Source organism: Pistacia vera, unplaced genomic scaffold, assembly GCF_008641045.1.
Source record: "Pistacia vera cultivar Batoury unplaced genomic scaffold, PisVer_v2 Contig745, whole genome shotgun sequence".
NCBI classification, from domain to species: Eukaryota; Viridiplantae; Streptophyta; class Magnoliopsida; order Sapindales; family Anacardiaceae; genus Pistacia; species Pistacia vera.
This window is the reverse complement of record NW_022196607.1, coordinates 300957-315224: the sequence shown is the minus strand read 5'-3', so window position 1 is coordinate 315224 and position 14268 is coordinate 300957. Positions and strand designations below refer to the sequence as shown.

The following is a 14268-nucleotide window of genomic DNA, read 5'->3' as shown; positions in this document are numbered from 1 at the left end:
ATTCTACTCATTTTGGCATCAGGTTTTCAATGAGATTGACCCTGTTGTATTCCTAAACTCAGTATTGTTTATAAAAAAATGAAGACGCCCAAAAACTAGTGCTCGATTCACCCACAATCGAGATCCATTATCGGTGGCTAAAAAACTGAGTAAAACGGGGTATTGGGCTTAAATGGCTTTCTGCTCGTTTTGTCATCAGGTTTTAAACAAGATCGACCCTATTGTATACCTAAACTCAGTATTGATTATACAAAAAAGAAAACGCTCAAAAACTAGTGCTTGATTCACCCACAATCGAGATCCATTATCGGTGGCTGATGGTGCGTTTTTGCTACAACATGCTAAATAGCAAGTGCACAGTCGGACAAAGTAATAAAGTGATGAGTGGTAGTTCCCACGATGATTGGTTGCTAAGCACAAAGTTTTCTATGTTTTCAAGTTGGAGCAATCTAATTTGTTTGAATTAATGGGAGAAAGTTAAACTTAAAACTAAAACAAAAATTGCTAAATATTCAAGCTAAATATGAAAGCAAGATTAAAAACAAGGTAATATCAATTTAAACAACCGGGTAGGGTTTTGACTTCATTCGGACTCTATGGATTAAACCTCCAGATTATGCTATTTCTATATTCACATGCATTGATTGTAAATTGAATTCTCTAAATTGTAAAACATAACTTCTAGGCATTGTTTTCCTTCTTTTCCCTATAAACTTCTGCACCAACAATTTGAAGGTTAATAGTTCTAAGCTCATTAAGCACATGGAATCCTAGATTGATTTCATTGATTCTTAAATCTATCTTAGCATTCAATACTACAATGGTGATTACCCAAGAAGCTTAACATGACTCATCTCTAATCTCATCATGTTCATCAAATAAAAGCAATAAAATCGAATAACCACACAAACCATGCAATAGCATATGAAAATAACAAAAATCAATTACTCAATCCAGGAAATCGAATTACATCAAAACCTAACCAAAATGGGTTAGTTTATATCTAATTCAAACAACAAACAAGAAAAACAATAACTCAAGGTTCAACATATTGAAAAGAAAGAAAAGACAAGAGATCTCCCTTAGTTGAAGAATCACCAGCTTCAATCCCAAATCTTCTCATTTTTCAACCAAAATTCGTAAATCTAAACTAAGAAAGATGAAAATAATCTGCTCTCTACTAAGAAAAACGACGAACCCCTCAAAATGGAAAAGTTTTGCTTTTATAGTTCACCCAAAAACCTAAGACTTTACCTAAAATGAAACTGTGCTTTTTAGAGAAAATGAAATTCGCGGACTTCGCCGTGACAAAGAAGGAATCTCGCCGCAGCAACGAAGAAAAATTAACTCTTTGCGTAACTCATTTCGCCGCGGCGAATCTTCATGAAGAATTCTGAAATTATAGAATTGCCCTTTGCTGCTTCTTTGCTTTAATCTTCGACCTTCATGCTCTCTGATGCGTGTTTCTTACAACATGCAAAACTAGCAAGTGCACTAGTCGCTCAAGTAAAAAAATGATGAGTAGGTATGTTCCCACAAGGACTGTTAGCAAAGCACTAAGTTTCCTAAGTTATCAAGTTGAAGTAATCGAATTCTTTGGATTGGTGGGAGCAAATTGTAATGAAAAAACAACAATGAAATAAACAAGAATTAAAACTTAATTAGAAAGCAAGATGAAAACGAGAATATCAATTCAAGCAAAACGGGTAGGGTTTGACTTCGTTTGGACTTTTATGGGTTAAACCTAAAAAACACTATATTCACATTCATGCGCAATGGTTGTAAATCGAATTCACTAATATGTTAAATACCCTCTCGGGCTATGTTTTCCTATTCATCCTTATTAACATTCCGCACCAACAAATTGAAGGTTAATAAATCTAAATTCATTAGCACAAAAATCCTAAATTGATTATTAATTCTTGATCTATCTCTAGCATCCAATACTATAATGGTGATACCCAAGAAGCTAACATGATATTTCTCAATCTCATCATGTTCATCACATACAGCATTTAATTTCAGAGTAACACACACCCAAAGCTTATTCACATGGAAATAACACAATCAAACACTTAACCCATTTAAAATCCAAACTACAATCAAAACCCTAACCCATAAAAGATTAGTTCATAGCTAAATTAATACTCAAAAACGAAAAAATAGAATAAAACAAGTTAACATAATGAAACTGAGATGAAAGATAAGAAATCTCCCCAAAAGATGAATCTTCTAGTAAATCTGAACCTTCTCCCTTAAACAATCCGAAAAACTCAAAGCTTTACTCTAAGAAAAATGTAAAAACGGCTAAACCTAAACAGCTCACCCTCCCTTGGCAAAAGGTTAAGTTTTTCTTTTATACTTAGTCCAAAAACCCAGCCAAAACACGCACAACATGAAACTGTGCGTTTAACAAAACTGAATAAATTGACTGTCGCCGCGGCAAAGAATGAAATAGTAAGTTCGCCCTGGCCTACTTCGCCGCGGCGAAGACATTTCCTTCGCTGGGGCGAAGCTTCTCCTGAGTTCTAAAATTACATAAGCCCACTCCGCTTGTTCTTCGCTTAATTCCTCGATTCTCGGTGCTCTTCCTGGAAACAAGCTTCATCGTGCTTAATCCTACTCCGGTACTCCCCTATCTTCTGAAATCGCTAATTTCTGAGTCAAAAATATCCAATTTTGTGCTATGTGCGCAAGACGTCCATTTTAACCTAAAATACGAAAAGTAACGAATTAAGAACCAATTCAGGTCAAAATGCACCAGAAAGTACCTGAAATCCGACAAAAAGATCTAATAAAAACTGTATAATTTACGGATTATCACTCTCCCATGGGAACAGGCTTCATAGTGCTTTACTCTGCTTCAAAACTCTCCCAACTTCTGAGATCCACTTACTTCTAAGTCCAGAAACTCCAATTCGCTCATTATTTGCTCAAAATGTCCATTTTGGCCTGAAACACAAAATGTAATAGCAATTCAGGCATAAATGAACTAAGAAGTATCTAAAATCTAGCCTAAATGCCTAAATAAAACAGTATAATCCTCGGATGATCAAATACCCCCAAAATAAAGACATGCTCGTCCCCAAGCATCAGGTACAAAACAAAATAAAAGAAAAACAACAAACGCAAAACAGCAAAATTAACAAAAATTTACAAGGAAAAACATAAGACTCAACTCAACACAACGAACTGCCTAGAATTTATAAAAGTCTCAAAGGTTGTTGCAAAATTATTACTAGAAAAATGTTCAACACTCCAAGAAGTTATAAGTTGCATCGACTATCTTTCTCTATTGGTCCCCCGAGTAGGTGATCCCCACTTCAATCCACCTTCCGACTTCCTGGATTATTTTATGCAGGCATGCAAAGTTTATTTAATGGTGGCAGACTCCATAAGCCTAAATATCGAACTACTCTCCACTACTGAGGATTAGACATCACTAAGAATCAAAAGGTCTTTGCAAGCTTGTAACGTTAGGCTCTGGTAGTGGGCTCCAAAGGAAAGGAAAGAATAAACAAACAAAAGAACTTGGTTTCCTTAAAGCAAACACTAAGACTTAATCCAACTCCCACTTCCTTTCTCAACCATCACTCAAAATGTCAATCATTCAACAACCTTCAACCATGAAAAATTCTTATTTTTGCTATTGTAATGCAATTCTCCAAATAGAAATTTTTTTTTTTTATATATATAACAAAAATCACAAATTGAGGTTAATTACCTCTCTTATTCTTCTTGCCCTTCTCACAACCCCCAAACTATTCTTTTAGTACATTCACACAACTCTTCAAGTTCCTTGTGTTTGCATTAGGTCCAAAATTCTCCTAAAGGGTATGATTATGTGTTTAAGGTAATTGGATTGGAAAATTTTTATTTTGCAAGAAAATAAAAAGCAATGATAATCTCATAAGGCTCAAATGGGTGACTAGGAAACAATTCATTCGTGGGTTGGCCGGAAAGCTCATACGTTCCGAAAAATGCCTAAATCATTTCCTCAACAACGTCTAGTCCTAGAATTTCACCTCAAGCATTTCTCTACTAGGTTCTAGAGTCCACCAACATTATCAAACTTTATCTAACCACATAAAATGAATCTAAGCATGCCAAAATAAATGAAAATAGTGGTTGAACCACTCAACAAACCTCAATCAAAATTCAGTCAATAAACATAAACTTGAAGCAATGCTTAACATTTTTCAACAATAAAATCCCAACAACCCTATTCTCATCATTGATTTATACAATTCATCATTGGCATCACAACAAAACCAAATAAAATAAACAAAAGTCCAAAAATTCTCAAATTTTTCCTACCCCCAAACTAAAGATGACATTTTCCCCAATGTCACAATATGCACAAATTAGGAATAGAAAAACAAAATCGACAAAGGTACGAGATAGTTTCCTAATTAATCTGTGAAGTTGAAGTTTCGCTCAACAGTATGCACACCCGGTCCTTGACTTTTTCATCACCAAAATCTGTAAAAACAATTGAAAACTGTGGTGTCCACTGTGTTAGAAAAATTCACTGACTAATATGAAAATATTACAACCCTAATCTCATCTTTACATCAACTACGAACTTAAAACAAAAATTAAATAACTAAAACAATCCAAAACAAAAAGTATCAACTGATTTCAATGTTCGAAATGAAATACAAAAACAATCAAAAACAAAGAAAAATAAAAACAAAAACAGGTGCTCATGTGCTCATTCTTCGGCTTCCTCCTCTCCCTTAGTGTCGTCCTCTTCTGAGTCAGAGCCCATCCACTCATGTGAATCCCAGTCAGCCCATTGGAATTTCGAAGTATCAACGTTGAGCTTGTTGAAGCTACTCTTCTGCATGTCATACATCATCTAGGTCTGCTCTGCCAGCCAATCCTAACGTTTTGCCATACGTCTCATCTGACCCATCATCTGCTGCATCATTTCCCTCATAATGGCTGTGGAATTTGATGATGTGGCAGTGCCTTGTGTTGTTCTCTGTCGTTTTGTCCCGACGATGGGTTGCTCACCATCTGTACGTTCAAGATGCTTATGATAATAGTCTGAGTCAAGAACTGGGGCAGCGTGGATAAGTGGCTCATCATCATGTACCTCGATTCCTGCTCAAGTGCACAATGCTGTAATGAGATGTGGGAAAGGGTAACTCCCTCGCCCTGGTTTGGCTGCATGCTGAATGTTGTTTAGGATAATTTGTCCCACATATATTCTCTTTCCCATGGCAATAGAATAGAGCAATAATGCCTTCTCATACGTCATCATGCTATAGTACGTCTCTGGTATCATCCTCGCACAAATAAAGTACTGCCACAACCGAGCCACTAGTGTCAAATTAGTTCCCTTAATGCTCTTCTTGCCCTTCTTCAAAATCTCCTAAGGGGTATCCGATTTTGCAATAGCCTAAAGGATCACCTCATCCCTTTTCTGTATCTTCCTGAATTCCTCATACTCATCACGGTCAATGTTAGGCAATTTATAAAATTCATTGATGACCTTCACAGTAAATGCCACATCAGTACCCCTCACAAACACAGCACCAGATTCACACTCTAAGAGGTTGGCATAGAACTCTCTCACTAGCGGCTCTACAATCACATGTGCAGGTACACTCATGAATAATTCCCAACGTCTTCCTCGACTCCAATCCATAGCCTGGCTCGCGGTCAATCCACGCTCAGGAATAAATCTTTTATCTTTTCTTTGGGCTGCCCCTTCATAGCGTGTCCAAGCCTTGTCATTTACAAACCGGTTGTCCACTTTCTTTCCTTTTCCTTTACCCTTTGATGGTACCTTAAGCAGCGTTTTCCCAAAACTACCAATCAACTCAATAATTCACTAAAAAAAAAAAAAAAAAAAAAATTCAACCCTAAGTGCCCTATGAGCAACCACAATCAATCCTGCAGTAAAACAACACTTCCAAAATTCTCACCTAGACCCCCAAACTATGATTCTTCCACACTCAACCAAACACTCCAAAATTCAAAACTCGCACTTCTCAATACCACACAATGCACAATCAACACTTCCTCAAGCAAAATCAATGCAAAATTTCACAAAAATTTCACAACTCAACCAAAAATCAATATTTTCAGATCCACAACTGTAAACTCGAAATTATGCGATTAAAAGCTTAGGGAACTTGAAATCTTACCAAAACTAGGGAGTATTCACCACCAATTTAGTCAAAATCATCCGAGTTTGCAAAACCCCCAAATTCTTGAACACCAAGGGTTTCCCAAAAAATTTCGCAATTTTTCACAGAAATCTTTGCTAAAATGAGTTGATTTTTGTGTTTGGGAGAGTTTAGGAGTTAGAAAAAGTGATGGAAGTTCACTAGAACGGCTCAAGATTGAAGGTGGAAAAATTTTCTCTCAAATGGGTTAGAAGTTTTTGCGTTGAAAATGAAAAGTAGTGTGGGTATTTATAAAAAGCAGGTTTCGCCGCAGTGAAGAACAATCTTCACCACAACGAAGTTCTTCACTTGTAAACCCTAAAAATCGCGGCAAAAAATTACATAAGCGCATCGCCTTGGTGAAGAACTTTCTTTGCTGCGGCGAATTTTCCCTTGTGAATTTTTGCCCAACTTGCTTCACCGCAGCGAAACCAAATTCTTCACCGTGGCGGAAAAATACAAAGGCGAATCGCCTCGGCGAAGTCTGGGACTTTTTGAATTCCAAATTTTTTCAAAATGTGCTTCGTCGCGGCGAAAACTGGAAAATTCCAATTTCCTTCTTGATTCGAAATTCACCTGAAACACCCAAGAACACACCAATCAGACTTTATCTAAAAATAATAAGAAACTAAACAATTCAAAATAATAAATAAACAACAACAACAAATGAAAACACTTGGGTTGCCTCCCAATGAGCGCTTGTTTATAGTCAGAAAGCTCGACTCTCTCAAGTTCTTATGTCGGAATGTCAAGCCGGAGGGGAATTGACTTGTAACTCATCACTCCGTCGATGTATGGCTTCAACCTCTAGCCATTGACCTTAAATGTGCCTTTTTCTTTATGTGACACCTCCACCGCTCCGAATGGGTAAACTCTTGTAACTATGAAGGGTCCGGACCATCTAGACCTAAGTTTTGCTGAGAAAAGCCTAAGTCTAGAGTTAAACAACAATACTTTCTAACCCACTTCAAAGTTCTTCTTCCAGATATGCTTGTCATGCCACTTCTTGGTCTTTTCCTTGTACATTCTAGCATTCTTATAAGCTTCGAGATGGAACTCATCGAGTTTATTCAAAGTTAGCATCCTTTCCTCCCCAGTAGCTCGTAAGTCCATCTTTAGCTGCTTGACTGCCCAGCATGCTTTATGCTCGAGTTCTACCGGCAAGTGACATGCCTTCCCATAGACCATCCTAAATGGAGACATACCAATCAGAGTCTTAAATGCAGTTTGGTAGGCCCATAATGCATCATCCAATTTCCATGACCAGTCTTTCCTAGATGCATTAACTGTCTTTTCTAAAATTCCCTTAAGTTCTCTGTTCGACAATTCCACTTGCCCGCTCGTCTGTGGATGGTAAGGTGTTGCAACTCTATGTTTCACCCCATACTTTCCCAACATGGCATCAAATTGTCTGTTGCAAAAATGTGATCCTCCATCACTAGTGATTGCCTGTGGTACTCCAAACCTTGAGAAAATGTTCTTTCTCACAAAATTAACCACCACTCGGGCATCATTGGACGGCAATGCAACTGCTTCCACCCACTTTGATACGTAATCCACTGCTACCAAAATGTATGTGTTCCCAAAATAATTTGGGAAGGGACCCATGAAGTCAACTCCCCACACATCAAACAGCTCAACTACAAGGATGTTGTTCAATGGCATCTCATCTCTCTTTGAAATATTACCATTCTGTTGACATTGGTCGCATTCCTGAACCATTCGGAAGAAATCCTTAAAAAGTGTAGGCCAGTAAAACCCAGATTGAAGAACCTTGGCTGCTGTCCTAGCTCCTCCAAAATGGCCACCTACTTCCCTCTCATGACAATGCCTTAGAATACTCTCCATTTCCTCTTCCAGAACACACCTATATAACATCTTATCAGCATAGTGTTTATAAAGGAATGGTTCTTCCCATAAGTAGTATTTCAAATCTAAGAAAAACTTCCTTTTTTGTTAGAAGGTCATGCCGATGGGGAGCACTCCCGCTAATAAGTAGTTTGCAAAATTTGCATACCACGGTGCTTCCTCCACTCTCATCAATTTCTCATCTAGGAAAGTTTCTCTGATTTGGGTTTCTTATTCATTTCCTTGAATTGGTCGTTCAATCCTTTACAAATGGTCTGCCACCACATTTTCTGACCCTTTCTTATCTCGTATCTCCAACTCAAACTCTTGTAGCAATAGGATCCATCTTATCAGCCGAGGTTTCGCTTCTTGCTTTGCCAATAGGTGCTTGAGTGCTGAATGGTCCATGTAGACTATCACCTTGGCACCTAGTAAATATGAACGAAATTTATCAAAAGCAAAAACCACAGCCAACAATTCTTTTTCAGTGGTGGTGTAATTCAATTGTGCATTAGTGTGTGTTTTGCTAGCATACTGAGTTACATGGAACACTTTGTTTTTCCTTTGTCCTAACACTACTCCTAATGCAAAGTCACTAGCATCACACATCAATTCAAATGGTAGTCCCCAATCGGGAACTGCAATAATAGGTGCAGATACTAATAAATTTTTTAGAGTTCGAAAGGCATGCATGCATTCATCATTAAAATCAAAAGCAACATCTTTAATCAATAAATTGCAAAGAGGTTTAGAGATCTTAGAAAAATCCTTGATGAACCATCTATAAAACCCCGCATGCCCCAAGAAACTTCAAACTGCTTTAACATTGGAGGGTGGTGGCAGCTTCTCAATCACGTCCTTCTTTACCTGATCCACTTCTATTCTGTCCCTTGAAATTCTGTGACCAAGTACTATTCCTTCTTGGATCATGAAGTGGCACTTCCCCCAATTGAGCACCAAGTTTGTCTCCTGACATCGCTACAAAACAAAAGAAAGATTAGATAAGCAATTATCAAAGGAAGAACCAAAAACAAAGAAGTCATCCATGAAGACTTCTATAAACTGCTCCACCATATCTCCCAAGATCAACAACATGCATCTCTGAAATGTGGCTATGCATTACACAACCCCAAGGGCATCCTTCGGTAAGCAAAGGTGCCATAAGGACAAGTGAATGTCATCTTCTCTTGATCCTCAAGAGCGATGGCAATCTGGTTGTATCTTGAATAACCATCCAAGAAACAGTAATAAGCATGCCTTGCCAATCTCTCCAACATCTGATCAATGAAAGGAAGTGGAAAATGATCCTTCCTTGCTGCTTCATTTAATTTTCAGTAGTCAATACACACTCTCCAGCCTATGACCGTCCTAGTTGGTATCAATTCATTGCTCTCATTCTTTATCACTGTGATACCTCCCTTCTTTGGAACCACTTGCACCGGACTCACCCATGGACTATCAGAAATGGGATAAATTATTCCCGCATCTAGAAGTTTCACCACCTTCTTTCTGATGAAGGATTCAATCTTCATTGTGGTTGAACTCTAGGCTTAATATCATCCTCCATGAGTATCTTATGCATGCAAAAAGATGGAGAGATGCCTCTAATATCTGAAATAGTCCATCCAATTACTGATCAATGTTCTCCCAAAACCCGAATCAATCGCTCTTCTTCCAAATTGCTCAACTTTGAACTGATGATTACTGGGAATGTTTTTGATTCCTCAAGATACACGTATTTGAGGTGGGAAAGTAAGGTTTCAATTCAAGCTTTGGAGGTTCTTCCTTTCTTTCCTTTGCCTTCTCTTTCTCAAAATCAAATTCCTTAAATTCAAGATCTTGGTACTCATCAATCGGCTGAAGTGCTTCTAACAATCTAGCACATTCATTCTTTGTTGACTCCTCTACCTCTACTATTTTTGATTGGGCAATACATGCTTCTAGAGGTAGTTATGAAGTGTTCTCTTCAATGGTGTCCGCTACTAGTTTATCTACCACATCAACACTAAAGCATGAATCCGACTCGGATGGAAACTTCATAGCTTCAAACACATTAAACATTACTGTTTCATCTTGAACTCTTAACAGCAACTTTCCTTCTTGCACATCAATGAGTGCTCTTCTCGTGGCCAAAAATGGTCGACCCAAAATAAGAGGTATTTCCTTATCCTCCTCCGGGTCCAATACAACAAAATCTTCCGGAAAGATAATCTTGTCCACCTTCACCAAAACATCTTCAACTATACCCCGTGGATGTTTTATGTACCTATCTGCAAGTTGCAACAACATGGTCGTTGGCTTCACTTCACCAATTCCCAATCTCCTGAAAATAGAAAAAGGCATTAAATTGATGCTAGCACCTAAATCACTTAAAACTCGATCAAAAGTAATATCTCCTGTAATGCAAGGAATAGTAAAACTCCCTGGATCTTTGAGTTTCGAGGGTAGCTTCTTCTGGAGAACGGCGCTGCACTCCTCCGTGAGCATCACTGTTTCCTCATCCTCTAACTTCCTTTTGTTGGATAAAATCTCCTTGAGAAATTTCGGGTAGCTCGACATTTGTTGCAATGCATCTACAAAAAGAATGTTAATATGCAATTTTCTAAATATTTCAATGAATTTAGAAAACTGCTTATCCTGATTCTTTTTCTTGAGTCTCTGAGGAAAAGGCACGGGTGGAGTGTGATGTGCCAATTCTGGTGGTATCTCAGGAAATGGCAATTTCTCTTTCCTTTGTCTTTGCCACACTTCCCGTTTCTGTTCTTCTTCCCTAGAACTAGATGGTTTCTCTTCAGCAACTATCTCTTCATCAACCTCCTCATAAGAGTCTTCCTTTTTCTCTCCCCTTGATAGACTTTCTTCTTCCCTTGATTTTTCCACCTCTTCCAACACTGTCCCACTTCTCAGGGTTATCGCATTTGCTTGCTCATGTGGGTTAGTCACTGTGTTGCTAGGTAGTGAGCCCTATGGTCTCTCATTTAACTTATCAGCCAATTGACCCACTTGTACCTCCGAGTTCTGAATAGATGCCCCTTGATTTCTAAAATTTGTTCTCATCTCAGTCATAAAACCTATGGTCTCTTGCATAAACTTCCCAAACATGTCCTCCAATTTTGTCACTCTTTACTCTCCTGATTGATTGTTCACCCCTGTTTGGTTGTTTGGCAATGCTCTTTGGTTCCATTGATTATTCTGCTGATTCTGATTGCCCCAAGATAGGTTCGAATGATTCCTCCAACTAGGATTATATGTGTTGGAGTACGAATTGTTCTGTTGCCTTTGATTTCCTGCCAAGTAGTTAACCTACTTCGATGATAATGCTGAAGCAAACGTGTTCCCCACTTGACATTCGCTGCTCACGTGATTACCTGCACAAAATTCACAAGTTAGTTGAGGTGATTGAATGGAATTTACCAGCATATTTCCCAACTGTTTCTAAAGTGCTGTCAGTTGGGCTGAAATGGTTGTATATGCATCAACTTCATGAGACTCATAGATTTCTTTGGTTGCACCCTCTCATTAGGTCTTTGATAATTGTTGCTTGCCAGAACCTCAAGCAACTTGTGAGCTTCTTTCGGAGTCTTATTTTGCAATGCTCCTCCCGATGCTGTATCCACTATAGTTTGCACATTCACCATCAATCCGTTATAAAATGTTTGGACTTGCATCCAAACTGGAAACCCATGATGTGGACACCTTCTCAGTAATTCTTTGTATCTCTCCCAAGCCTCATACAATGATTCCGACTCTTCTTGTAGAAATGATGTGATATCATTTCTCAGCTTTGTTGATTTTGGTAGAGGAAAGAATTTGGTCAGGAACTTCTATGCTAAATCATTCCATGTTGTGATCGTTCCTCTTAGTAATGCATTAACCATCCCTTAGCTTTATCCTTCAATGAAAATGAGAATAGTCTCAATCTGATGGCGTCATCTGACACTCAGTTTGACTTGAAAGTACCACAAATCTCCAAAAAATTGGCAATGTGTAGATTTGGATCTTCCTTCAAATCTCCCCTGAACTGTACCGACTGTTGGATCATCTGGATGATTGCCAGCTTTATCTCAAAGTTGTTGGCTTGTATTGCTAGTCTAGTAATACTTGACCCATTGCCACCAACTGAGGGAACTGAAAACTCCTTTAGTGTTCTATTTTCTGCCATCTCTACAACTATGACTTCTGGTTCCACTGTAGTCTCTCTTTCTCTTCTTTCTTTGTTAAGTCTTTAAGTGGTTCTTTCAATCTCAGGATCAACAAGAACAACTGCCTAACGTCTTGCTTTTCGCATAAACTACACAGGAAAATAGAAAGAGTGAGATCACAAACCAACCTAAAAGAATAACAAAAATTAAATAGACAACAATTAAGAAAAAATAAAGCTCTAATCTAGCTAACACACGAAAATTTTAATGTTAACACAAAACTCAATCCCCCACAACAGCGCCAAAAGCTTGATGCGTTGTTACTACAACATGCATAAATAGCAAGTGCACCAGTCGCACAAAGTGATAAAGTGATGAGTGAGTATCGTTCCCACGAGGATTGGTTGCTAAGCACTAAGTTTTCTACTATTTTCAAGTTGGAGCAATCGAATTTGTTTGGATTAATGGGAGAAAGTTAAACTTAAAACTAAAACAAAAATTGCTAAATATTCAACCTAAATTATGAAAGCAAGATTAAAAACAAGGTAATATCAATTTAAACAACCGGGTAGGGTTTTGACTTCATTCGGACTCTATGGATTAAACCTCTGGATTATGCTATTCCATATTCACATGCATTGATTGTAAATTGAATTCTCTAAATTGTAAAACATAACTTCTCAAGCTATGTTTTCCTTCTTTTCCCTATTAAACTTCTGCACCCAACAATTTGAAGGTTAATAGTTCTAAGCTCCTTAAGCACATGGAATCCTAGATTGATTTCATTGATTCTTAAATCTATCTCTAGCATTCAATACTACAATGGTGATTACCCAAGAAGCTTAACATGACTCATCTCTCAATCTCATCATGTTCATCAAATAAAAGCAATAAAATCAGAATAACCACACAAACCATGCAATAGCATATGAAAATAACAAAAATCAATTACTCAATCCATGGAAATCCGAATTACATCAAAACCCTAACCCAAAATGGGTTAGTTCATATCTAATTCAAACAACAAACAAGAAAAACAATAAACTCAAGGTTCAACATATTGAAAAGAAAGAAAAGACAAGAGATCTCCCCTAGTTGAAGAATCCACTAGCTTCAATCCCAAATCTTCTCACTTTTCAACCCAAAATTCGTCAAATCTAAACTAAGGAAGATGAAAATAATCTGCTCTCTACTAAGAAAAACGACGAACACCCGCAAAATGGAAAAGTTTTGCTTTTATAGTTCGCCCAAAAACCTAAGACTTTACCTAAAATGAAACTGTGCTTTTTAGAGAAAACTGAAATTCGCAGACTTCGCCTTGGCGAAGAAGGAATCTCGCCGCGGCGACGAAGTAAAAATTAACTCTTGTGCATAACTTATTTCGCTGCGGTGAAGAACAAACTTCACCGTGGCGAATCTTCATGAAGAATTCTAAAATTACAGAACTGCCCTCCACTCGCTTCTTTGCTTGAATTTTCGATCTTCGATGCTCTCCTATGGGAAAAACCTTTATAGTGCTTTACTCTGCTTTAGAACTCTCCCAACTTCTAAGATTCGTTCACTTCTAAGTCCAAAAACTCCAATTCGCTCATTATTTGCTAAAAATGTCCATTTTTGCCTAAAACACAATATGTAAAGAATTAAGTAGTAATTCAGGCATAAATGAACTAAGAAGTATCTAAAATCCAGCCTAAGAGCCTAAATAAAATAGTATAATCCTCAGATTATCAGCTGAAAAACTAAGTAAAATGGGGTATCAGGCCTTTATGGCTTTTTACTCGTTTTGTCATCAGGTTTTCGACAAGATGAACTCTGTTGTATGTCTAAGCTCAGTATTGATTATACAAAAGAGAAAACACTCAAAAATTAAGGCTCGATTCACCCACAATCGAGATCCACTATCAGTGGCTGAAAATTTGACTAAAACGGGGTATCGGGCATATGCGTCTTTCTTCTTGTTTTGTCATTAGGTTTTCAATGAGATCAACCCTGTTGTATACCTAAACTTGGTATTGATTATACAAAAAACAAAACACTCAATAACTAGTGCTCGATTCACCCACAATCCAGATCCATTATTGGTGGCTGAAGAACTGAGT

General features: G+C 37.7%; 1 non-coding gene across 1 annotated transcript; it reads left to right on the top strand.

Moving 5' to 3' along the window:
* The first annotated feature begins 11705 nt into the window (after window positions 1-11705).
* Window positions 11706-11812, top strand: LOC116115573. Its single transcript, XR_004125682.1, has one exon. It is a non-coding gene; the product is annotated as a small nucleolar RNA R71 (small nucleolar RNA).
* Window positions 11813-14268: the final 2456 nt, after the last annotated feature.